Consider the following 26,654-nt stretch of genomic DNA (forward strand, 5'->3'; position numbering starts at 1 on the left):
AGAGAGTAAGCTTCAAACAAGAAATCAGCCTCTTTGGGTTAAGAGGACAGGGAGTATAAGGGTCATGGGGCCATTTGTTCCCCCTGGATTCCAAAAAGCCCTTCCTTGTTAAAAAAGGCTTTCCCCCCCACATTTGAAGGATTTGATATCTTCACCATATGTCTGGTTTGATAGTCATTGGGTTTCTCCGAGCCATTTTCAGAAAAATGACGAGACAGGAGGCATCATCCAATTACCAAAAGTGCTTCAGCAGCAACACAGATTACCTTGGCTTGTCCTGAACCCTGCTGCTATTCAGGGCCCTGAAATTTACAGTATTCCGCTAGTTATTGGTGCGATGACTGATGCTGGAAAAGAGGCCCTTTTTTTTTTATTTGAAAACTTTGCTCTGTCGGGAAAGCACTAGATTTCATGTGTCTTCGGGGTAAAGGGAGCAACATGGCGGCAGGTTTGAACACTCATAAATCTTCTTTCTGTCTACCGCTTACTCTTATGGTGAAATAGAAAATGAAGGGATATTCATTTGCTCAGCGCTTGAACTGATTGTCCCCACCAGACCCCTTCTGATTGGTTTCCCATTAAGATTGGAGGTGTTTTGAATTAAGTGGATTATGCAACCATTAAGTCCACATGTAGGCTAGCCCAGTGATTATCTCAAAACTGATGTACCATGTGTATTTCTTTTCATTACCTGGCCTTCAGTTTTTGTCCATTCCCTATTCCTGGGTATTCAGCACCAGCGTAAAGATACTGTATGTACTCTGTCATGTCTTACAATAACCCTGAAAAAATATATAGTTTGCTCAACTTGTCTCCAGTTCAGGATGTGCTTGTGGTATTTTCTTAATTATTATCTAGAGTTGCTCAGTTGTTTACCTGTAATTTGTTTTCTGTCAGTGGCACTGTTCTTTGGAATATTTTGACATGCCATTTGATTTGAAGGAGGAATACTTTTTGCAAGTGTGGTCAATAGTACAAGAAAAAAGGATGTGGAACACTAGCTACACTGACCAAAATGAGCTGCGTCACCAGCGACCTGTGTACAGCTCTTGAAATGGGGCACAGAATGGCGTGCAGTTCAGAGCATTTTCTCCTTCACCCAGAAGGGGAGATGAGCAGCCTTTTGAGTTTACTCTCTTAAATCTGCAAAATGTAACCTTTTTGGGCGACCTGATAAAATTCACATAAAAATGTGAATTATAGATCTGTCATTGAAAACAATTCTAAGAAGCAGTAGAACTGTTCTATGTGCCCTATTCTTCCTGTTCTTAAGTTTCGTTTTCATGTCTTACTTTTGGTTTTGTATGCCTCCTTCAAACAGCTGAAAATACACAATATTTTTGGTAAGGAAAAATATATTTCATAGTGTTTTAGATGGTCCAATGATTTTCTAAACTTTAGTTGCTTATTTTATCACACAAACTGAAATTAGGAAAACTATTAGAATTTTTGCAACCAGGAAATGGCAGAGTGATTTCTGCATAGTGCACCTTTAAGCCTGTGACTATATAGGACCAGCCCCCCACCCCCCCCTCTGATCATATCATGCTTAGACATGCTGATGTTCATGCTTGTGTGGCTTACTAGGTATCTATGAACTTGAAGAGGGTGAAGTGAAAGGGCAATAGGACAAGATCTCATTGCTTTGTTTCCTTGCAACCTGTCATGTATGTTCCTTGCAACTCTTCTGCTTTTTAATGTTAGTAATGCACTTTCTTGGTTAAATGCAAATAACACACCCAAAAGTCTTCACATATTCCCAAGAGAAGTAACCCTTGTAGCTGCACTCTACTTTATACTACTATAAATATACTGGAGATGTAGAAATGGGTGACCCATGTAATAGTTTTTTGTGCCACTGAAATTCTTAGATGTGTCCTTGAGTCAAAGGCACAGGATGTTCTAGTTCTGGTGTAACTGTGCCACCCGCTCTGGTTTCACTTCAGTGGAGGCACTTCAAGGACCTGCAAAAACACATACAAATATTAGACTGTTTTAGTTCTTTGAATAGGGAAAATAGTTTGGTAGTCTTTTTAAATGTTAAGCGTCTTTAATGTAGGCCACGTCCCAGGAATGTAGTTAAGCAGTTTCACAATTAATCCAAAATACTTTATGGACTGTAGCCTACTTCCTAAAGGGTTAAATGTGTGCCAGCTTTTATCTCTGACTGCCGTTTTTATAAAGAATTGTATTTAATCAAGAAAACTTTTTGACTTGAATCGGGCATCCCTGTGGAGTGCTCAAGTATGCAGATTTGGAAACAATGCAGTTTCTGTGTGTAAACTGTCTGTAAAGCTCATCTCATAATCGACTGGGCTTCCCGAACAGGATAATGTAAAATGAAATGTTTATTTTAAGTGACAAATGGAATGCAGAGGGCCTTCGCTAAAGAGATTAGGGTGACTCCAACAGTCTAGCAATGTAGCACTATTGACACAACCATTCAATTGTAGGGTTATAAGCACAAATATTTTTCATTGAAATTCCCCTTTTAAGAGGGTTGCAGCAACTCCCTCTCCACTGCAGTCTGTGTCAAACGATGGCCTGTTTTAAGTGTCACTTTGTCCCCAAGCGACAGTTGCTCTGCCAGAGAAGCCAGAGAGAAGACAGAAGCGGAACCAAGGCCTAGATTACCATGATAATGAACAAATAATTCACAAATGAACAGCTTGCAGAGCCCTTGCGATGAGGAGAGGGCGTGCACCACTAACACCCAGCGCAAACAAAGAGTGGTGGTCGGGTGGGGGGGGGGGGGGTCAGCTGGCTCCAGTGAAGCCGTGACAAGACCATGGGGGTGATAAGGGGCTTGGTGTATGCATTTCATAACTAGGAAGTCCCTGTTCGAAGTCTGTCTCCAGGTCACACAATTGTAGCTAAAGGATGGAGTGCAGATATTGGCCTTGGGTAGAATGCTATGGAATTTAGGCTGTATTCAGGTTACACTGGGATCACACGGAAAGGGATGCTTTCATGGTGCCAGAGCTTTCAGTTGACAATGTTCGATGCAGCAGTTAATCTGGGCTGCGTCAGCGACATTTCATACTACTTCTCAGATTATTAGCCTTTCCTACAACTAGTCTGAGGGCATTTAGCCTTTACTCCATTTGTTTTTTGTCATGTTATTTAGAGATGAAGAACCAACAATTGACACGTGCTGTCGATGAGGGCAGCAGTAATCCATTCTGACGAGTGTTTCCTTAGAAACCAAACACAATGGTAGTCTCCAGCAGGTCAGGGAATGGGTTGAGGCGAGCAGACCGTTGTCAGCAGGGGATTATCTGTAACTGTTTGGAGGAGCATTACCTGCTTTGCACTGCTCTCAAGCAAAATGGTGACCTACCTAGCAGACAACAAACTCTTGTTCTGATATGTTGTTGAGCCTGAGGGAGCTTATAACTGAATGAGGACAATGGTCGAGTCCCAATACCCGTACTTGCGTTCTAAATAGTAGCTATTATGGGTATGCTAAAAAAGTTAAGGTACTGTATGTGAAATTTCAAACATTTTGTATGCTTTAAATGCCAGGATGTCATTTTGGGTTTTCATCTAGTATAATTTAATGCACACTTTTGAGGAAGAGAATCGTCTTTCGAGACTCACATGCATTTGACAACAGCTGATAATCAGCTGACGGGACGCGCTGTACCAAAATGAACAAAGGTGGAAATCAACAGAATTGTGCATAAGATGACGCATTCTCAGTAGGATGAGCCTTGCATGCTGATATTTGTTGCTTAGTGTATTCATTTTTACTAAACAGTATGTTCTAAATTAGTACACAGTATTGAATTGAATTTATTTTGGTTAACAGACATATTCAACAAAATATACAATGTGGACCCAGAGGATATCACTTGAAAGTAGAGGTTGGCCGATTATGATTTTTCAACGCCGATACCGATTATTGGAGGACCAAAAAAGGCCGATACCGTCGATTTTTATTATATATAAATAATAATGACAATTACAACAATAATGAATGAACACTTATTTTAACTTAATATAATACACTGCTCCAAAAAATAAAGGGAACACTTAAACAACACAATCTAACTCCAAGTCAATCACACTTCTGTGAAATCAAACTGTCGACTTAGGAAGCAACACTGATTGACAATAAATTTCACATGCTGTTGTGCAAATGGAATAGACAACAGGTGGAAATTATAGGCAATTAGCAAGACACCCCCAATAAAGGAGTGGTTCTGCAGGTGGGGACCACAGACCACTTCTCAGTTCCTATGCTTCCTGGCTGATGTTTTGGTCACTTTTGAATGCTGGCGGTGCTTTCACTCTAGTGGTAGCATGAGACGGAGTCTACAACCCACACAAGTGGCTCAGGTAGTGCAGCTCATCCAGGGTGGCACATCAATGAGAGCTGTGGCAAGAAGGTTTGCTGTGTCTGTCAGCGTAGTGTCCAGAGCATGGAGGCGCTACCAGGAGACAGGCCAGTACATCAGGAGACGTGGAGGAGGCCGTAGGAGGGCAACAACCCAGCAGCAGGACCGCTACCTCCGCCTTTGTGGAGGTAGGAGAAGCACTGCCAGAGCCCTGCAAAATGACCTCCAGCAGGCCACAAATGTGCATGTGTCTGCTCAAACGGTCAGAAACAGACTCCATGAGGGTGGTATAAGGGCCCGACGTCCACAGGTGGGGGTTGTGCTTACAGCCCAACACCGTGCAGGACGTTTGGCATTTGCCAGAGAACACCAAGATTGGCAAATTTGCCACTGGCGCCCTGTGCTCTTCACAGATGAAAGCAGGTTCACACTGAGCACGTGACAGACGTGACAGAGTCTGGAGACGCCGTGGAGAACGTTCTGCTACCTGCAACATCCTCCAGCATGACCGGTTTGGCGGTGGGTCAGTCATGGTGTGGGGTGGCATTTCTTTGGGGGGCCTCACAGCCCTCCATGTGCTCGCCAGAGGTAGCCTGACTGCCATTAGGTACCGAGATGAGATCCTCAGACCCCTTGTGAGACCATATGCTGGTGCGGTTGGCCATGGGTTCCTCCTAATGCAAGACAATGCTAGACCTCATGTGGCTGGAGTGTGTCAGCAGTTCCTGCAAGAGGAAGGCATTGATGCTATGGACTGGCCCGCCCGTTCCCCAGATCTGAATCCAATTGAGCACATCTGGGACATCATGTCTCGCTCCATCCACCAACGCCACGTTGCACCACAGACTGTCCAGGAGTTGGCGGATGCTTTAGTCCAGGTCTGGGAGGAGATCCCTCAGGAGACCATCCGCCACCTCATCAGGAGCATGCCCAGGCGTTGTAGGGAGGTCATACAGGCACGTGGAGGCCACACACACTACTGAGCCTCATTTTGACTTGTTTTAAGGACATTACATCAAAGTTGGATCAGTCTGTAGTGTGGTTTTCCACTTTAATTTTGAGTGTGACTTCAAATCCAGACCTCCATGGATTGATAAATTTGATTTCCATTGATTATTTTTGTGTGATTTTGTTGTCAGCACATTCAACTATGTAAAGAAAAAAGTATTTAATAAGATGATTTATTTCATTCAGATCTAGGATGTGTTGTTTAAGTGTTCCCTTTATTTTTTTGAGCAGTATACATAAATAAATCTATTTAGTCTCAAATAAATAATGAAACATGCTCAATTTGGTTTAAATAATGCAAAAACAGTGTTGGAGAAGAAAGTAAAAGTGCAATATGTGCCATATAAAAAAGCTAACATTTAAGTTCCTTGCTCAGAACATGAGAACATATGAAAGCTGGTGGTTCAATATTCCCAGTTAAGAAGTTTTGGGTTGTAGTTATTATAGGAATTATGGCGCGTCAACTATTTCTCTCTATACCATTTGTATTTCATATACCTTTGACTATTGTATGTTCTTATAGACACTTTAGAATTGCCAGCCTAATCTCGGGAGTTGATAGGCTTGAAGTCATAAACAGTGCTGTGAAGCAAGCATTGCTAAGAGCTGCTGGCAAACACGGTAAAGTTTGAATGAATGCTTACGAGCCTGCTGCCACCTACCACCGCTCAGTCAGACTGCTCTATCAAACCATGGACTTAATTATAATATATTAACACACAGAAACACGAGCCTTTGGTCATTAATATGGTCAAATCCGGAAACTATCATCTCGAAAACAAAAAGTTTTTTCTTTCGGTGAAATACAGAACCGTTACGTATTTTATCAAATGGGCAACAACCCCAAGTCTAAATATTGCTGTTACATTGCACAACCTTCAATGTTATGTCATAATTATGTAAAATTTGGCAAATTAGTTCGCAACGAACCAGATGGCCCAAAATGTTGCATATACCCTGACTCTGCGTGCAATGAACGCAAGAGAGGTGACACAATTTCCCTAGTTAATATTGCCTGCAAACATGAATTTCTTTTAACTAAATATGCAGGTTCAAAAAATATATACTTCTGTGTATTGTTTTTAAGAAACGCATTGATGTTTATGGTTAGGTACATTCGTGAAACGATGGTGCTTTTTTTTCACGAATGCACTTTTGTTAGATCATCCCCCGTTTGGCGAAGTAGGCTGTGATGATAAATTAACAGGCACCGCATTCATTATATGCAACGCAGGACAAGCTAGTTAACATAGTAATATTATCAACCATGTGTAGTTAACTAGTGATTATGTGAAGATTGATTGTTTTTTTATAAGATAAGTTTAATGCCAGCTAGCAACGTACCTTGGCTCCTTGTTGCACTCGCGTAACAGGTGGCCAGCCAGCCACGCAGTTTCCTCGTGGAATGCAATGTAATCGGCGTCCAAAAATGCCGATTACCGATTCTTATGAAAAACTTGAAATCGGCCCTAATTAATCGGCCATGCCGATTTAATTGGTCGACCTCTGCTTGAAAGTATTAATTAAAACACTTGTTTCCAAAGTTGGTTAAAATGGTCGATGGTTAAAACTGTAACGCATATAATGATTAAAAGGCAAGACAAAACTACAAACAACAATAAATTGACAAGGTAAAAATCTGTTGTTCTGCCCTTGAATTTGTTCCTAGGCCATCATTGAAAATAAAAATTTGTTCTTAACTGACTTGCCAAGTTAAATAAAGGTAAAGAAAATTAGACATTCATTTATATTGACATCCTTAAAAGTGACACTATTCACTGCACTTTTCCCTAACCTTAAAAACGAACCATTGCTTTCATGTGAAATTAAAATCTATTAATTGCACAGCATACCTATTATTCATATAAATACACCTGACCAGCAGTAGGGGGCACAATGGGCAGTGGAGTGGTTTCCCTATTTTAGACAACCTTGTCCAAATTAAAACCTTTTCCTGGTTTTTAAACTGAAAAAGTAGAAATGGCTTTAAGTAAATATACTGAACAAAAATATAAACGCAACATGTAAAGTGTTGTTCCCATGTTTCGTGAGCTGAAATTAAAGATTGCAGAAATTGTCCATACGCACAAAAAAGCTTATTTCTCAAAAAAAATCTTTGCCAAGATAATGCATCCACCTGACAGGTGTGAAATATCAAGAAGCTGATTAAACAGTATGGCCATTACACAGGTGGATCTTGTGCTGGGTACAATAAAAGGCCACTGGCATGCGGGAAAAGTGTTTGTATATCTGTATTCCCAGTCATGTGAAATCCATAGATAAGGGCCTAATGAATTTTTTTTCAGTTGACTGATTTCCTTATATTAACTGTAACTCAGTAAAATCTTTGAAATTGTTGTGTTTAACATTTTTGTTCAGTGTAGTAGGCAAGACCTCTATTAACCCACCTCACTTTCCCCATTTACTTTTTTATTTCATCCTCCTCTCTTCTATATAGGTCTTTATCCTTCTCTGCCTTTCTCTTTCAGAATCATGTGTTCCTTCCCTCATTTCTCTACCATTGCTGTTTATTTTACAGTGCGGGATCCTTTTCTTGGTTACACCTTTTGAAATGTGATGATACTTTTAAGTTGTAGTTATTATAGCACTGTTTCTCTCATTACCATTTGTATTTCATATACCTTTGATTATTGGATGTTCTTATAGGCACTATAGTATTGCCAGTGTACCAGTATAGCTTCCGTCCCTCTCCTCACCCCTACCTGGGCTCGAACCAGGAACACATTGACAACAGCCACCCTCGAAGCATCGTCACCCATCGCTCCACAAAAACGACTTCAAGGTCTCAGAGCGAGTGACGTCACCGATTGAAACGCTATTAGCGCGAACCCCGCTAACTAGCTAGCCATTTCACATCGGTTACACCAGCCTAATCTCGGGAGTTGATAGGCTTGAAGTCATAAACAGCTCAATGCTTGAAGCACAGCGAAAAGCTGCTGGCAAACGCACGAAAGTGCTGTTTGGATGAATGCTTACGAGCCTGTTGCTGCCTACCACTGCTCAGTCAGACTGCTCTATCAAATCATAGACTTAGTTATAACATAATAACACACAGAAATACGAGCTTTAGGTCATTAATATTGTCAAATCCGGAAACTATAATTTCAAAAACAAAATGTTTATTCTTTCTGTGAAATACGGAACCGTTCCGTATTTTATTTAACTGGTGGCATCCCTTAAGTCTAAATATTGCTGTTACATTGCACAACCTTCAATGTTATGACATAATTATGTACAATTCTGGAAAATTATTTACGGTCTTTGTTAGGAATAAATGGCCTTCACACAGTTCGCAACGAGCCAGGCGGCCCAAACTGCTGCATATACCCTGACTGCTTGCACGGAACGCAAGAGAAGTGACACAATTTCCCTAGCTAAAAGAAATTCATATTAGCAGGCAATATTAACTAAATATGCAGGTTTAAAAATATATACTTGTGTATTGATTTTTAAGAAAGGCATTGATGTTTATGGTTAGGTACACATTGGTGCAACGACAGTACTTCTTTCGCGAATGCGCTTGTTAAATCATCACCCGTTTGGCGAAGTAGGCTGTGATTCAATGATAAATTAACAGGCACTGCATCGATTTATATGCAACGCAGGACAAGCTAGATAACTACACATGGTTGATATTACTAGTTTAACTAATGATTATGTTAAGATTTGTTTTTTATAAGATACGTTTAATGCTAGCTAGCAACTTACCTTGGCTTCTTGCTGCACTCGCGTAACAGGTAGTCAGCCTGCCATGCAGTCTCCTCGTGGAGTGCAATGTAATCGGCCACAATCGGTGTCCAAAAATGCAGATTACCGATTTGTTATGAAAACTTTATAATCGGCCCTAATTAATCGTCCATTCCGATTAATCGGTCGACTTCTAGTTGGAATATAATAGTGGACACTTTGAATACAGTGTTTGACATGACAATGAATGGAAAAATGCCAGGGAGGAGTTATTGTGGCAGGGAACCCTATAATCTTTGGCTACATTTGAATGTTTTCTCTTAGCTGCTTCATGTAGCAAACATATTGATGCTTCGCCAATTCCTCTTTAGAAGATACCGTTGCACAAACCACATGCTGATTTAGGTCTACACCATCGCTGGTATTATCAGGCTGTATAGCCAGTTTGCTCTGACTCAGTACATTTATTAGCTAGCTAGCCAGCTAACTAGCGATTAGCAGTTAACACGATTTAGGCCCAACTTGCTAAGAAAAGACAAACTAGCCATTTGAAGATGTAATAAACACAAACTAATAGTGTAATTATAGAGCTCTAGTGGATTTATATTAAGAAGCAAAGTGAAAACCGCATCGTCGTCATCAACATTTGTTGCATGTGCTGCATTAACCATACATACTGAACGCAAGTATCTTGTGGTCGAGGACCAACAAATGTGTTCCTTGAGGTGCGGGGCTAGGTCTGTGGAAAGAAAGCGGCATGAAGAGCGAGAGCGGAGAGATGACTGAAGTAGCGAGGAGTAAACTATAAAAATTGACATTACACACGGTGTATCACATTTAACAAACCAAACATTCAAATACCGTTTATAGAAGGTCAAGTAAAACCCCCAAAACCGGTCCATACATCAATACCAGTATATCGTAAAATTTGGTATACTGCCCAGCCCTTCTGCGAGGCATAATTGTGTATGCACTTCTGTGTGTAGTACATCAGAGACTTATCCTATTACACAGCAGGTGGCCTCGTCAACATCCTCCCAATATCCTTTCCTCCACCTCTCTCCCTCATAAAAACAAAACATGCAGAATTTTGTGACCAGCTGTCCCCAAATTATTAAAGTCTTGATTTTTGTCTTGTGAATCTGGTGAAGTAGAAGTTATGAAGAAGAGACAGTATATTTACTATCACCTCATTGCCTCTTGTTTTTCAGATTTAAACGTGACACACTTTGAGCTTGGGTTGTTCCACCTCAAAGGAGCTCAAGAAAGAGGATTTTGACACCATCTCAGATTGTTCCTAAACAGTCACTAGGTTCACTGGGAATACATTACATAGTGTGGTGGCAACATTTGGGGAAAGGGAAAGGTAAGCTGTTGTAATTTTTCAATGTTTATGTTCTGTGATGAGGGGGCTGTCTAAGAAATGCAGTTTAAGGCCATTGTGTTCTGGAACTGTTTCTTGTATAAACTAACTTATGTAAACAATATAATTGTATTATCACCTCCCGATATATGAGGGACATGCAACCATCTCCGCTGTGAGTGTCTTCCCTGATCTCCCCTGCAGCTGCTTGATTAAAGGTTCATTATTATTCTCCCATAATCTCTTCCTACTCTTTGGATAGAGTTTTCCACAACATTAGTATGAAGAAACAATACTCCAAGCCACAGCTTCATACTATTTTTCAGACATAGAGAACTGACACTGGCCATTGGGATAGGATTGGTTTGGGGGATCCGTCTGTGGCTTGCCTTTAAAACATTTTTTATTCCTTATGTTTTAATCATTGTTGGGAAGAAGTCTAGTCCAAATCGGATGTTGGGTACTATATTTAATATTATATGAATCCAATCAATTAAAATGGGCAATATGGGTGCAATCAATAAACTTAAACAATGAAATTATAGTTAAACAAAATAATGATACAGGAATTCTTATCTTGTCTAACTGCAGAAACCATTTCAGAACAATCTGAGATGGTGGGTGTCAAGGCTTGCTGAAATGACATGGAATGACCCGATAAGCAGCTTGATTAAATAGTACCCGCAAAACACCAGTCTCGACGTCAACAGTGAAGCAGTGACTCCGGGATGCTGGCCTTCTAGGCAGAGTTGCAAAGAAAAAGCCATATCTCAAACTGGCCAATAAAAATAAAATATTTAGATGGGCAAAAGAACAGACACTGGACAGAGGAACTCTGCCTAGAAGGCCAGCATCCCGGAGTTGCCTCGTCACTGTTGATGTTGAGACTTGAGGTTGACCGACTATGATTTTTCAGCGCCGATCCCGATTTATTGGAGGACCAAAAAAAAGGCGATACCGATTAATCGGCCGGTTTAAGAAAGAAAAAGAAAAAATATATACAAATAAAATATTAATAATAATAATAATAATAATAATAATAATAATGACAATTACAACAATACTGAATGAACACTTATTTTAACTTAATAGAATACATCAATAAAATCAATTTAGCCTCAAATAATTAAACATGTTCAATTTGGTTTAAATAATGCAAAAACAAAGTGTTGAAGAAAGTAAAAGTGCAATATGTGCCATGTAAGAAAGCTAACGTTTAAGTGCCTTGCTCAGAACATGGGAACATATGAAAGCTGGTGGTTCCTTTTAACATGAGTCTTCAATATTCCCAGGTAAGAAGTTTTAGGTTGTAGTTATTATAGGACTATTTCTCTCTATACGATTTGTATTTCATATACCTTTGACTATTGGATGTTCTTATAGGCACATTTGTATTGCTAGTGTAACGGTATATCTTCCGTCCCTCTCCTCGTTCCTACCTGGGCTCGAACCAGGAACACATCAACAACAGCCACCCTCGAAGCAGCGTTACCCGTGCAGAGCAAGGGGAACAACTACTCCAAGTCTCAGAGCGAGTGACGTTTGAAACGCTATTAGCGCGCACCCCGCTAACTAGCTAGCCATTTCACATCGGTTACACCAGCCTAATCTCGGGAGTTGATAGGTTTGAAGTCATAAACGGCGCAATGCTTGAAGCATTGCGAAGAGCTGCTGGCACAACGCACGAAAGTGCTGTTTGAATGAATGCTTACAAGCCTGCTGGTGCCTACCATCGCTCTGTCAGACTGCTCTATCAAATATCAAATCATAGACTTAATTATAACATAATAACACACAGAAATACAAGCCTTTGGTCATTAATATGGTCAAATCCGGAAACTATCATCTTGAAAACAAAACGTTTATTCTTTCAGTGAAATACGGAACCGTTCCGTATTTTATCTAACGGGTGGCATCCATATGTCTAAATATTCCTGTTACATTGCACAACCTTCAATGTTATGTCATAATTACGGAAAATTCAGGCAAATTAGTTTGCAACGAGCCAGGCGGCCCAAACTGTTGCATATACCCTGACTCTGCGTGCAATGAACGCAAGAGAAGTGACACAATTTCACCTGGTTAATATTGCCTGCTAACCTGGATTTCTTTTAGCTAAATATGCAGGTTTAAAAAGATATACTTGTGTATTGATTTTAAGAAAGGCATTGATGTTTATGGTTAGGTACACGAAATTACACGAGAAATGAACAGGCACCGCATCGATTATATGCAATGCAGGACACGCTAGATAAACTAGTAATATCATCAACCATGTGTAGTTAACTAGTGATTATGATTGATTGTTTTTTATAAGATAAGTTTAATGCTAGCTAGCAACTTACCTTGTCGTCTTACTGCATTTGCGTAACAGGCAGGCTCCTCGTGGAGCGCAATGTAAGGCAGGTGGTTGGAGCGTTGGACTAGTTAACCGTAAGGTTGCAAGATTGAATCCCCGAGCTGACAAGGTAAAAATCTGTCGTTCTGCCCTTGAACAAGGCAGTTAACCCACCGTTCCTAGGCCGTCATTGAAAGTAAGAATTTGTTCTTAACTGACTTGCCTAGTTAAAATAATAAAAAAAAACATTTTATTGTGGACCTGGGATTCCTGGGAGTGCATTCTGATGAAGATCATCAAAGGTAAGTGAATATTTATAATGTTATTTATGATTTTAGATGACTCCAAAATGGCGGGTATCTGTATTGCCTGATGTTGTTTTCTGAGCGCCGTACTCAGATTATTGCAGTGTGCTTTCCCCGTGAAGCTTTTTTGAAATCTGTCACAGCGGTTGCATTAAGGAGATGTTTATCTATACTTCTTTGAATAACAGTTAAAATTTTATCAACATTTATGATGAGTATTTCTATAAATTTGATGTGCTCATTCACCGGAAGTTTTTGAAGGAAAAACATTTCTGAACATTACGGGCCAATGTAAAATGGGTTTTTTGGATATAAATATGAACTTTATCGAGCAAAACATACATGTATTGTGTAACATGAAGTCCTATGAGTGCCATCTGATGAAGATCATCAAAGGTTAGTGCTTAATTTTTGCTGTATTTATGGTTTTTGTGACGCCTCTCCTTGCTTGGAAAATGGCTGTTTTGGTTTTTCTTGTCAAGGTGATGTGCTAACATAATCTAATGCTATGCTTTCTCCGTAAAGCCTTTTTGAAATCGGACAATGTGGTTGGATTAACGAGAATCTTATCTTTAAAATGGGATATAATAGTTCTATGTTTGAGAAATTTGAATTTAGATTTTTGTCCTTTTGGATTTGGCGCCCTGCTATTTCACTGGCTGTTGAATAGTGTGTCCCGCAGGTGGGACGGTCACGACCCACATACCCAAGAGAGTTTTTAAGTGACCCCAAACTTTTGAACGGTAGCATGTGTTTTTTTCCCACCCTGTCCCCTCACCCGCTTTAACCCTTCAACTACAATTGTGCCAAACGTGTTGTTAAAACAGAGGCACAACGTGAGGCGTCTGTCCTCTGGTGCAGGACGTGTGTGTGTGTGTGTGTGTGACATGCTGACCAAACCGGACGCGCACACATTGATTTTGTTAACCCACACCAGAAGCGATCAGGACATGCAGGTTGAAATATCAAAACAAACTGTGAACCAATTATATTAATTTGGGGACAGGTCAAAAAGCATTAAACATTTTATGGAAATGTAGCTAGCTAGCTTGCTGTTGCTAGCTAATTTGTCCTGGTATATAAACATTGGGTTGTTATTTTACCTGAAATGCACAAGTTCCTCAACTCCGACAATTAATCCACAGATAAAACGGTAAACTGAATTAGTTTCTCGTCGTCTTTCCTCCATCCTTAAGGCTTCTTTTTCTTCTTTGGACTTTATATGGCGGTTGGCAACAAACTTCACAGCATTACCACAACCTACCGGAGTGTGGACCTTAGTTCATTTTTCAATCACCCACGTGGGTATATACTGCATGTATGTGTATGAACATGTATGTGTTCATGTTTTTTGCAATGCTCGCGCACATGACGCAAGTGGTGTGGTCTGCATGTTAGAGTAGGAATTGGAACAGAGAGCATTTGCATGGTGGTATTTAGTGGTCAAGCCAAGAGGCCATCGAGACAGCATCAATCAGTGGCCACTCTGTCAGTGAGCTTTTACACCCAGCAACTTGTTTTATCGTCACATGACATGTATACAGCCATATTGTTTTAGCCTCCTAAAGTACAATTTTGATAGCCCATGTCTGTCTAGTCAAAAAAGGAGTCATGCCATTAGATCAATTTCCTACTATGGCCAATACTTGATTATAAACTGGGTGGTTCGAGCCCTGAATGCTGATTGGCTGACAGCCGAGGTATATCAGACCGTATACCACGGGTATGACAAAACCATTTATTTTTACTACTCTAATTACTTTGGTAACCAGTTTATAATAGCAATAAGGCACCTCTGGGGTTGGAATATATGGCCAATATACCACGGCTAAGGGCTGTATCAGGTACTCTGCGTTGCATTGTGCATAAGAACAGCCCTTAGCCATGGTATATTGGCCATATACCACACCTCCTCGGCCTTATTGCTTTATTATATCTCTCAGGATATGCATAGGCCTAAATTCCCATTAATTCTTAATTGAGATCTGGCTGAGGATCAAGTACATGTTATGATAGTCTCTTTGTCTGCCCTCTCTCATTCTCTCCACAAATCAGCAATGGTTGCTTGAGCTCTTCATAGCATTGAGGCACATCTGGGGGGGATCAACAAGTTAGGCCCTAAACCAGAACTGTTAACCCCCAAATTCCATAAATCCAGTGCAAGCACGTTCCCCAACAGCTGCAGCCCTTTGCCTTGCTCTTTCCTTTCTCCCATTAAAAGTTTGGAATTCCTTAATGCACAACACGCACAACACATCAAGCAAAGCTCCCATGGAAGGACGTCTCTTTTGAAACATAATGTGCGAGCCAGACAGGCACTAAGTATGTTTTGTGTGGTTGATGTACCTTCCCAGCTTAGAATTGGTTCTTTGATTTGATTTTGATTTCATCCTTTATTTAGCCAGGTAAGTCATTGAGAACAAATTCAATAACAACCTTGTTAATTATTTAGATTAAGCAGTTAAACTGGAAAGTATTTCACGTCCCTATATCAGATAGCAGAATCCAGATTTTGCCAAGGCTGTCCTCTGAGTTGGAGAGGACAATCAGGAAAGCCTAAAACCTTTTGAGGTGACCACCAATGCAAATAGACTGGGATCCTCTGAAAGTTAAATACACAAGCTCCCTCCCCTCTCTTCTACTCATATTTCCCACTCTCAATCGCTCCCTCTTTCCCATTCTCACTTTATCTTTCTTTTGAAGTTCAAAAGACAGCTGCATGGAATAAAATGCTATTTTGACCACGAACAGGAGGAGCAGTTGCTTTTCTCCTTTTATTTTGGATCCCAGATTTAAAAAGCGGTGCTCCCTGCCTTGGCGAGATAGCGGCCCTTTTTTTCACAGCTCCAGTTGTTCAGTGGCATTCAGGGTAGATTACAGGACAAAATGCGTGGCAAGGCTCCTCGTGGGGTGTCCGGAGTGATGCCAGGCGGAAATTACAAGGCCCTTAGGCCTTCCCACCCCTCTTAACACAACCCTCTCTACGCCAAGCTTTTAATTTGTGATCACGATGGTATTGATGGAATTTGTGGATACGGCCCATCCCTGAATTCACCACTCCTTTTGGTTTGGAATGGGACAACTGGGCTTTTATGTAGAACCCCCCACACATGATGCACACCCCCACATAGTTTAGTGGTTAAGTGTACTTGGTTCAGAGGCAGGGCACATATCAGACTTTACTCAATGGAACTTTACCCCCCCCCCCTCCCGGATCGTTAGTTGCCCCTCACACTGCAGAGCAGAAGCCCAGAGAGAGTCAGGGCCGCTCTCCATGAAACCGGACCTGTGTGTTATTCCAGCTGCAGTCGGCCCTTTTCAGAGGCGGCATCCCAGAACAAGATAACTCCTTGTGTTATCCATTGGTTCAACACATGCCCTTTGCTTTAGGTACATCGGTTACATGACTATATTGCTACTAGCACAACTAGAATGGTGATGAACAAAGGAAAACAATGTAGGCTGCTTGAGTTGGGGGTCAATTACATGTCAGTTCCAATAGGAGACCCTACATTATGGACATTTGTTAATTAGAAAGGTATTCCGTGTTGGACACATTTTGATCAATATAAGTACGTTCCTTTGAGCATTTATTTATCCTGCTGTAAATTATGTAACCTCTGCTCCAGACTAGAATGCTGCTAGCTGCGGCTTAATGCAGAGCTCATCCCTCTGCATTGTGACTAGTGTTGGCCTGACAAGACTGTTTCTTCAAATAAACAAATGTGAAGACCAGCCTCACTGTTGGTTCCATTTTATTTCTACAAATGCTCAATACACCATAAAAACAAAGGGTTTGTGCTATGCCATGTCCATCTCTTTCTGACTCTTGCTTTTCTTTTAGTATCCTAATACTTGTTAATTAAATGATACTTATCCCACCAGACATGCCACCAGGGGTCTTTTCACAGTCCCCAAATCCAGAAAAAAATCAAGAAAGCACACAGTATTATATAGAGCCCTTATTGCATGGAACTTCCTTCCATCTCATATTGCTCAAATAAACCGCAAACCTGGTTTAAAAAAAACAGATAAAGTAACACCTCATGGCACAACGCCTCTCCCCTATTTGACCTAGATAGTTTGTGTGTATGGATTGATATCTAGGCTACGTGTGCCTTTTTAAAAATGTATGTAGTACTGTCCTTGAGCTGTTCTTGTCTATTGATGTTCTGTATTATGTTTCATGTTTTGTGTGGACCCCAGGAAGAGTAGCTGCTGCTTTTGCAATAGCTAATGGAGATCCTAATAAAATACGAAATAAGTATTCAGACCCCTTGACTTTTTCCACATTTTGTTACATTACAGCCTTACTCTAAAATTGATTAAATAAAACAAATTCCTCATCAATCTACACACAATACTCCCTAATAACAAAGCAAAAACAAGTTTTTAGAAATATTTGCACATTTATAAAGAAACATCACATCTGCATAAGTATTCAGACCCTCTATTCAGTACTTTGTTGAAGCACCTTCGGCAGCGATTACAGCCTCGAATCTTCTTGGATATGACGCTACAAGCTGGGCACACTGGTATTTGGAGAGTTTCTCCCATTCTCAAGCTCTGTCAGTTTGGATGGGGAGCGTCACTGCACAGCTATTTCCAGGTCTCTCCAGAGATGTTCGATCAGGTTCAAGTCCAGGCTCTGGCTGGGCCCCTCAAGGACATTCAGAGACTTGTCCCGAAGTCATTCCTGCATTGTCTTGGCTGTGTGCTTAGTTTCGTTGTCCTGTTGGAAGGTGAACTTTCACCACAGTCTGCGGTCCTGAGCGCTCTGGAGCAGGTTTTCATCAAGGATCTCTGTACTTTGCTCCATTCATCTTTGCCTCGATCCTGACTAGTCTCCCAGTCCCTGCCGCTGAAAAACATCCCCACAGCATGATGCTGCCACCACCATGCTTCACCGTAGGGATGGTGCCAGGTTTCCTCCAGACATGACACTTGGAATTCAGGCCAAAGAGTTCAATCCTGGTTTCATCAAAACAGAGAATCCTGTTTTCTCCTGGTCTGAGTCCTTTAGGTGCCTTTTGACAAACTCCAAGCGGGCTATCGTTTGACTTTTTACTGAGTGGCTTCCGTCTGGCCAGAGATGGTTGTCCTTCTGGAAGGTTCTCCCATCTCCATAGAGGAACTCTCGAGCTCTCAGAGTGAGCATCGGAATCTTGGTCACCTCCCTGACCAAGACCCTTCTCCCCCGATTGCTCAGTTTGGCCAGACGGCCAGCTCTAGGAAGAGTCTTGGTGGTTCCAAACTTCTTCCATTTAAGATTGATGGAGGCCACTGTGTTCTTGGGGACCTTCAATGCTGCAGAAATGTTTTGGTACCCTTCCCCAGATCTGTACCTCGACACAATCTCCTGTCTCAGAGCTGTACAGACAATTCCTTTGACCTCATGGCTGATTTGTGCTCTGAAATGCACTGTCAACTGTGTGACCTTTTTTTATATAGACAGGTGTATGCCTTTCCAAATCATGTCCAATCAATTGAATTTGCTACAGGTGGACTCCAAGTTGTAGAAACATCTCAAGGATGATCAATGGAAACAGGATGCACGAGCTCAATTTCGAGTCACGTTACAAAGGGTCTGAATACTTATTTAAATAAGGTATTTCTAAAAACCTGGTTTTGCTTTGTTATTATTTGGTATTGTGTGTAGATTGAGGGAAACAAACCATTAAAGCCAACAAATAAAAACACATTGCAGCCCGCAGGTAGAAAATATCCTAATTAAAAATAAATATCCTATAAATCACATTGGCTACCCATGGCCTGTCTGCACGGAACTTGAAAAACGGTATCAACTATTAACTTGGTCCAGCCCTGAAGCCCGTGCTCGCAAAGTTGCATAAAATATTCTGGGCCCTCAGTTTCCTGCGCCAGTGAGCTCCGGACAGACAGACAAAGCTGTAGGCTATTTGCGCAAGGGATAAGAAGTAATCAGGTAGTCCTATTTTATGACTTTTCCACCGGATCAGAGAATGGTTATTATTATTATTATTATTATTATTTTTTTTTTTAACCCTTTCATGTGGAATGGTTATCAAAAGGGAGAGAGCTGGAAAGATTTCAGATAGGCTACGTTGAGGAACGCCTCAAGTCCTCAACTGGCAGCTTCGTTAAATACTACCCGCAAAACACCAGTCTCAACGTCAACAGTGAAGAGGCGACTTTGGGATGCTGGCCTTCTAGGCAGTGTTCCTCTCTCCAGTGTCTGTTCTTTTGCCCATCTTAATCTTTTGTTTTTATTGGCCAGTCTGAGATATGGGTTTTCTTTGCAACTCTGCCTAGAGGGCCAGCATCCCGGAGTCGCCTCTTCACTGTTGACGTTGAGACTGGTGTTTTGCGGGTAGTATTTAATGAAGCTGCCAGTTGAGGACTTGTGAGCCGTCTGTTTCTCAAACTAGACACACTAATGTACTTGTCCTCTGGCTCAGTTGTGTACCGGGGCCTCCCAGTCCTCTTTCTATTCTGGTTAGAGCCAGTTTGTGCTGTTCTGTGAAGGGAGTAGTAAACAGCGTTGTATGAGATCTTCAGTTTCTTGGCAATTTCTCGCATTTTAATGGGGAAAAAATTTGCTTTTCTTTTAAAAACAAGGACATTTCTAAGTGACCCCAAACATATGAACGTGTGTGTGTGTGTGTGTGTGTGAGATTTAATATATGTATGTGTGTGTATATACATTCGTGCAACGATTGTGCTTTTTTTGCAAATGCGCTTTTGTTAAATCATCCCCCGTTTGGAGAAGTTGGCTGTCTATGTTAGGAAGAAATAGTCTTCACACAGTTCGCAACGAGCCAGGCGGCCCAAACTGCTGCATATACCCTAGAAGTGACACAATTTCCCTAGTTAAAAGAAATTCATGTTACCTTGGCCCCTTGCTGCACTCGCATAACAGGTAGTCAGCCTGCCACGCAGTCTCCTCGGCCCTAATTAATCGCCCATTCCGATTAATCGGTCGACCTTATATATGAGGTTGACCGATTTTTAATTAGGGCCGATTTTAAAGTTTTCATAACAATTGGTAATCGGCATTTTTGGACACCGATCATACTACACACACCCGGGTAGAACTTTTGAATACTAATTGCTGGGTACTTAACGTCCACCTGACCTCCCTGAATTCCCTGAGATGGCAGAACAATGGACTAGCTTCTTTGGCGAGGTGCTGAGCTTCTTGGGAGTCCTACCGGAGAGTAGGAAGTGAAGACGCCGACAGAGAGGCAGATGTTGCAGGGTTTTAGTCCTCCATTACCGAGCATACTACCCGCCAAGTTCAATCATTAATTAACAAACTTGAACTCAGAGCGAGGATCTCCTACCAGAAGGACATCAGATCCTGCAACAATACCTTTTGAGCGGAAAGGAAGCGGGCTCTCTTTGGCAAATGTGGTGGGCTCTACTACACAGTGCAACGCGGGAAACGTACAGGAACTTGCGAGTTTCTGCTCTGCCAACTTGGAATACTTATTCATAAAATGTCTTCCTATTTACCTTCCGAGAGAGTACACAGGGATTATTGCCATGGCTGTGTACATTCCGCCCCAAGCGTACTCCCGTCCCTCCCCGACATACTCAACCTTCTCCAATTCGCCTACCACCCTGACAGATCCACGGAAGACTCAATCGCCATGACCTGGAGCAGGTCACGTTCTGCGAGCTTGTGTGGCCTACCACTTTGCGGCTGAGCCGTTGTTGCTCATAGATGTTTCCACTACACAATAACCACACTTACAGTTGACCAGGGCAGCTCTAGGAGGGCAGAAATTTGTTAGAAAGGTGGCATCCTATGATGGTGCCACGTTGAATGTCACTGAGCTCTTTAGTAAGGCCATTCTACTGCCAATGTTTGTCTAGAGATTACATGGCTGTGTGCTTGATTTTATACACCTGTCGGCAACAGGTGTGGCTGAAATAGCCGAATTCACTAATTTGGAGGGGTGTCCACATACTTTGTATATATTGTTGAGTTGCTCTCTTTTTATAACAGGGTAAGTAGGAAATTGTATGATTACATTTTTTCACCCTATTGATGCCAAGTGTCAAACAACACTTTTTTTAGTCAATCATATTTTGTTGGGGGGGGGCAGGCTCACAAAGCTAGTTTTGCCACTCACAGCTGTCCCAAACTGTTTATTATAAAGTTGACTGCGTAATGAAGAAAATAGGTTGGTGGTATAGGCACATGTACAGTCCCCACCATATGTATTTGGACAGTGAAACCATAAGTTAAACGTTTTGGCTCTATCCATACCGCTGGAATTGTCCTTATGGTAATAGTTTTCTTTACCATTTTGTTCTGTTCTTAAGAGGGAGCCATTTTTGGTCCCGGGGGCACTTTTTGACATGCCAAAAGCATGTTTACAGTTAATTAAAACAACAACCTGTCCACAGAAGGAACCTCTGTAGAGGAAGGGTTCAGCTAGCGTGTGTGTGTGTGTGTGTGTGTGTGTGTGTGTGTGTGTGTGTGTGTGTGTGTGTGTGTGTGTGTGTGTGTGTGTGTGTGTGTAATGATCCCATATACACTACCGGTCAAAAGTTTTACAACACCTACTCATTCAAGGGTTTTTCTTTATTTTTAAAAATGTTTTACATTGTAGAATAATAGTGACTACATCAAAACTATGAAATACTACATTATTCCACATGAGTTAAGTATAAATGTGTTAAACAAATCAAAATATATTTGAGATTCTTCAAAGTAGCCACACTTTGCCTTGATGACAGCTTTGCACACTCTTGGCATTCTCTCAACCAGCTTCACCTGGAATGCTTTTTCAACAGTCTTGAAGGAGTTCCAACATATGCTGAGCACTCATTGGCTGCTTTTCCTTCACTCTGCGGTCCTACACTCTGCTGTCTCATCCAAAACCATCTCAATTTGGTTGAGGTCGGGGGATTGTGGAGGCCAGGTCATCTGATGCAGCACTCCATCACTCTCCTTGGTCAAATAACCATTACACAGCCTGGAGGTGTGTTGGGTCACTGTTCTGTTGAAAAACAAATGATAGTCCTACTAAGTGCAAACCAGATGGAATGGTGTATCGCTGCAGAATACTGTGGTAGCTTTCTGGTTAAGTGTGGCTTGAATTCTAAATAAATCACTGCCAGCGTCACCAGCAAATCACCCCCACACCATAACCCCCCCCCCCTCTATGCTTTACGGTGGTAAATATACAAGCAGAGATCTTCCGTTCACCAAACCGCGTCTCACAAAGACACGGCGGTTGGAACCAAAAGTCTCAAATTTGGACTCCAGACTAAAGGACAAATTTCCACCGGTCTAATGTCCATTGCTGGTGTTTCTTAGCCCAAGCAAGTCTCATCTTTGTAGTGGTTTCTTTGCAGCAATTCGACCATGAAGGCCTGATTCACACAGTCTCCTGAACAGTTGATGTTGAGATGTCTGTTACTTGAACTCTGTAGCAATTCTTTGGGCTGCAATTTCTGAGGCTGGTAACTCTAACGAACGTATCTTCTGCAGCAGAGGTAACGCTGGGTCTTCCATTCCTGTGGCGGTCCTCATGAGAGCCAGTTTCATCATAGCGCTTGATGGTTTTTGCAACTGCACTTGAAGAAACTTTCAAAGTTCTTAATCTTCTGTATTGACTGACCTTCATGTCTTAAACTAATGATTGGCTGTCATTTCTCTTTGCTTATTTGAGCTGATTTTGCCATATTATGGCCTCGGTCTTTTACCAAGTTGGGCTTCTGTATTACCCCCCTCCCTCCCCCCTCCAACTTGTCACAACACAACTGATTGGCTCAAACACATTAATTTGTGGAATTTCTTTCCTTAACTTTTTAAGAAGGCACACCTGTTAATTGAAATGCATTCCACCTCATGAAGCTGGTTGAGAGAATGCCAAGAGTGTGCAAAAGCTGTCAACAAGGTAAAGAAAGGGTGGCTACTTTTTTGAAGAATCTCAAATATAAAATATATTTCGATTTGTTTGACACACTTTTGGTTATGCCATATGTTATTTCATGATTTTTATGTTTTCACTATTATTCTACAATGTAGAAAATAGTAAAAAAGAAAAGAAAAACCCTTGAATGAGTAGGTGTTCTAAAACTTTTGACCAGTAGTGTATGTAAATACCCATCCACATTATTTAGTAACATTATCTATTGCTATATTTTTTACTCCCTCACTGACACTCAGTCCTCTCTCCTCCACTCTCTCTTGCTCACACTCTCAGACACATACACACACACACACAGGCTCACACCTAGGCTTCGTTTTCTCACAACCCTTCTCTAAACAAACCCTAAACACTTTAGCAAACCATAAGGGAGTTAAACTGCCTGAGTCCTATAATGGTTCTGGCTGTTGAAAAGGGGTGTGGTCTAAAGCCAGTAACATCTGTGCCTTTACCCTCAGCCCCCACAGCATGCTGGTGGAACAGAGCGAGAGAGGGGAGGGAGAGAGATTATGACGTAGCGAGGCAGGGATGGACCATTTGTTTTCGCAAATTCTCTGGAATAGTAGGGAGAGGCTGCATTTGCCGGCCGGCTTGGGGAAGAACAGGAACGTCTTCTTTTGCTGTGTGCTGTTAACCTCCCACAAACCGGGCTCTGGGAATACATCCAACCAGAGCTGGCCTATATTCTTCCTCCCTTTCATTGTGGACAGACCTTCGGGAATTTTGTCACTTGAGGCTTTTTAATCATGTGCTGAGATCCAATCAGTGTGTTACCTGGATACTGACGGCTCCCAGAAACAGCGTTTCGCTGGTAAGCTGTGATGGAAGCAGCTCTGTAGTAATGTGCGTGTGCAAAACTGGATACTGCAGCAACATGGACTCTTAAAGGGGATACAGCAACTCTCACTCACTTCAATAGGGGGTAAGAAAACGCTAAATTTGATATCCCACCATTCTCCCCCGTAATGATGTGAGAGAAATGGGGTTGAGCATTGTCCAGTCAGCGAGCCTGTCTGTTATCTCTGCCGATAAGATGGTGTGATGCCAGCATGTGATTGTTACCTCTGCGAGGGGTGTAGGCCTTGATGGACTGTTAACCCTTCAGTTGGCTATCTCACTCAGTGTGTTATTCCACTCGCTGGGAGGTGTGACTGCTTGTATAATTAATTGGGAGGTGGCGGTTTGTTGGGGAGGGGGGGGGTGCCTTGGGCAGTTCGTAATGTAGAGATCTGTCCTCTGCATGGCGGGGGAATGCCCCGTAATGACAAGCTTCGTCTAGAGTATGCAGCCTTAGAGCAGAGCTGTGTGTGCGTGTGCGAGGGAGATGAGCTGGCATACATTTTTATCGGGGGGGGGGGGGGCAATGCAGATAAGGAGGTCAATGAAATGGAAAGTCACCTTGAAAAGAGAAGTCTCTTCAAGCGTTCTCTCTCCCAGGCATGCTATTTTCCACTCTTCATATGGTCTCTCTCAATTAATGTTGCTTTATCAACATGCCCATAGGAGATGCAGCAAATCCAAGGAACAAATAGTTCAACTTAATGCCTACGTAGATGTAACATGGCGAGATAGTGAAAGGGATTGAAACTAACAGTTGAGAATGGTGGTGCAGACTCCTGTGTAACCTAGCTCCAATGTGTGTGCAGCCCTTCCTCTGGTTTTCATCCCTCTCCTCACCTCCCCTCTGCCCCTGCCCCATCAGTCTGTAATGTTAAGGTGTGTGTGTGTATGAGAGTGGGATCCCCAAGCTGGTTGTCATGGCAGTTCCTAGAACTCATCAGTCCATCCATCCAGACAGTACATCTATCCATTTTGGGGGTATTTTTAAAACCCCATCAAAACATTTAAGGTAAGATACTAAACATCCATACTTTCGTGTGAGATATGACAGAGAATTAGACCTTTACTAGTTTTTAAGCCAATATGTAGGCATGGCCTCTGCTTAGGGAGTAGTTGCCTTCTCAAATCCAATTTGCTTTGAATCCTTAAAGCTGTGTTTGTTTGATTTTGTCTGGCGAATTTGGAAGAAATAACTTTTCTCCCCACAAATGACGACAAACGGAGGATTAAAGAAAAGGCAATATGTGGAATATGAGATTTTAAATAATACACAAAGCTTTAACTAGTCACCCAGCTGGCGTTGTCAAGGCAACTGAGGCATCGTGAGGATTCCGCAGTTTGAAACTGTACATTGCAGGATAAGATGGTGTCTCATGGAGACATAACATGCACAGCTTGAGCTACTCCAGGAAGTGATGTTGCAGGCTATCTCAGTGCTGGCCTCTCTCACTGAGTAACTCTAGTTGAAGGCCGACCGGGTACTGCAGGCTAACTAAATTATCCTTATAACTTCTGTGTGCGATTTTTAAGAAGCTGTTCAAGGACATGCACCTGGTGTATTAGAAGCAATTATTGGTACCTTGATTGTCTTCGCACATTTTTTTATTTATTTACACAAAGATTGACAATGAAGATTGCCATTTTTCCCTTCACTATAATGGGGATCCTGTTTTCTGCTAACAATACCTGCAGCACCGCAGTAGGTCTTGAACTTCTATGGCTTCAATGAGAGGGGGCAGTCATTCTCCCCTGGATCTGCCTATGTATTGTACACAGAATTGCTTTGAAATAGTGCTCAATAGTTGCATGAACGGTGACCAGTTTAGTGGATTGGAAAACCAGAGAATATGTTGTTTGGGATTCAAATGAGCAATTTGTGAGCTTTTCTAAGGGTCTAGTTCAAAGCTCCAAGGATTCCCCCTGACTCCACCTGTTTTCTTTCTCTTCCCTTTTTGCCCTCTCCCTTCATAGGCCCTTTGGCCAGGACAAACAAACATACACTGCCTGGATGACACCCACCTGACCAAGCATGTTAGGACACTAATGTCCCTCCCAACCCTTCCCTACTATTTGCACTAATCTTACAGTTATGGCCTTGTTTGAGGTGGTCCTTTGCCAAAAACTATATTAATAAAACCCTATGAAATATGTCATGAAGACATTGTGACAACAAGCAACCCCCCTGTTTAAGTCTTCTGGGAGTGTGGAAAGGATAGACTATTGTCTCTCTGCATTGGAATTTTAATATCTGGAGGACTTTGCTTGTAATGAATCTCTAGAGGCATGTCAAGTAATGCAGTTTTAATGTTTGCTTAAAGTGAAGGAATTTAGGAGAACAGTCATTTTTGGAGTCATGGCTGCACACTAGGGCTGGGAATTGCCGATATGATATGTATTGCGGTTCTCAAGATTCTATATGTATTGCGATTCGATACTGCGATGATGTTCTAAACATATTGCTCGCCACATGTCTGCTGTGGAGGTACAAGAGAGAGTCATGAGAACAAGTTTTGATCAGTCATGGAGATAAAAGTGCTGAAAACAAATTGGCTCCAAATTTGAAAAGAAGATGGAAAACAAGCTATGAAGGAAAAATACTGGAGTTATGGTGCCAACTACTGCAAAAATAATATTGTGATATTGCTAAAATAATATCGTAAAAAATAATATTCCGATATGTAACTGTTTCCCCCTCCAATCACTACTTGTAAGCTACCTACAGTTGAAGTCGGAAGTTTACATACACAGTTTACATTAAAACTCGTTTTTTCAACTATTCCACACATTTCTTGTTAACAAACTTTGGCAAGTCGGTTAGGACATCTA

At 41.6% G+C, this 26,654-nt stretch overlaps 1 protein-coding gene across 4 annotated transcripts in view; it reads left to right on the forward strand.

The window, feature by feature from the left end:
- Positions 1–26,654, forward strand: part of LOC106571498 (disheveled-associated activator of morphogenesis 1) — a 140,149-nt gene that overhangs the window by 22,652 nt on the left and 90,843 nt on the right. For 2 of the 4 annotated variants that reach the window (XM_045695770.2, XM_045695771.2), the window contains exon 2: positions 10,268–10,422. The exons of 1 other annotated variant lie outside the window; for it this stretch is intronic. The gene's annotated coding sequence lies outside the window, so the exon portion shown is untranslated. Of the gene's footprint in view, positions 1–10,267; positions 10,423–23,538; positions 23,911–26,654 lie in introns of those variants that run through there. One more of the 4 variants, XM_082961851.1, reaches the window with a different exon arrangement.

The sequence above is a fragment of the Salmo salar genome, chromosome 15, assembly GCF_965601325.2.
Source record: "Salmo salar chromosome 15, fSalSal1, whole genome shotgun sequence".
Taxonomy (NCBI): domain Eukaryota; kingdom Metazoa; phylum Chordata; class Actinopteri; order Salmoniformes; family Salmonidae; genus Salmo; species Salmo salar.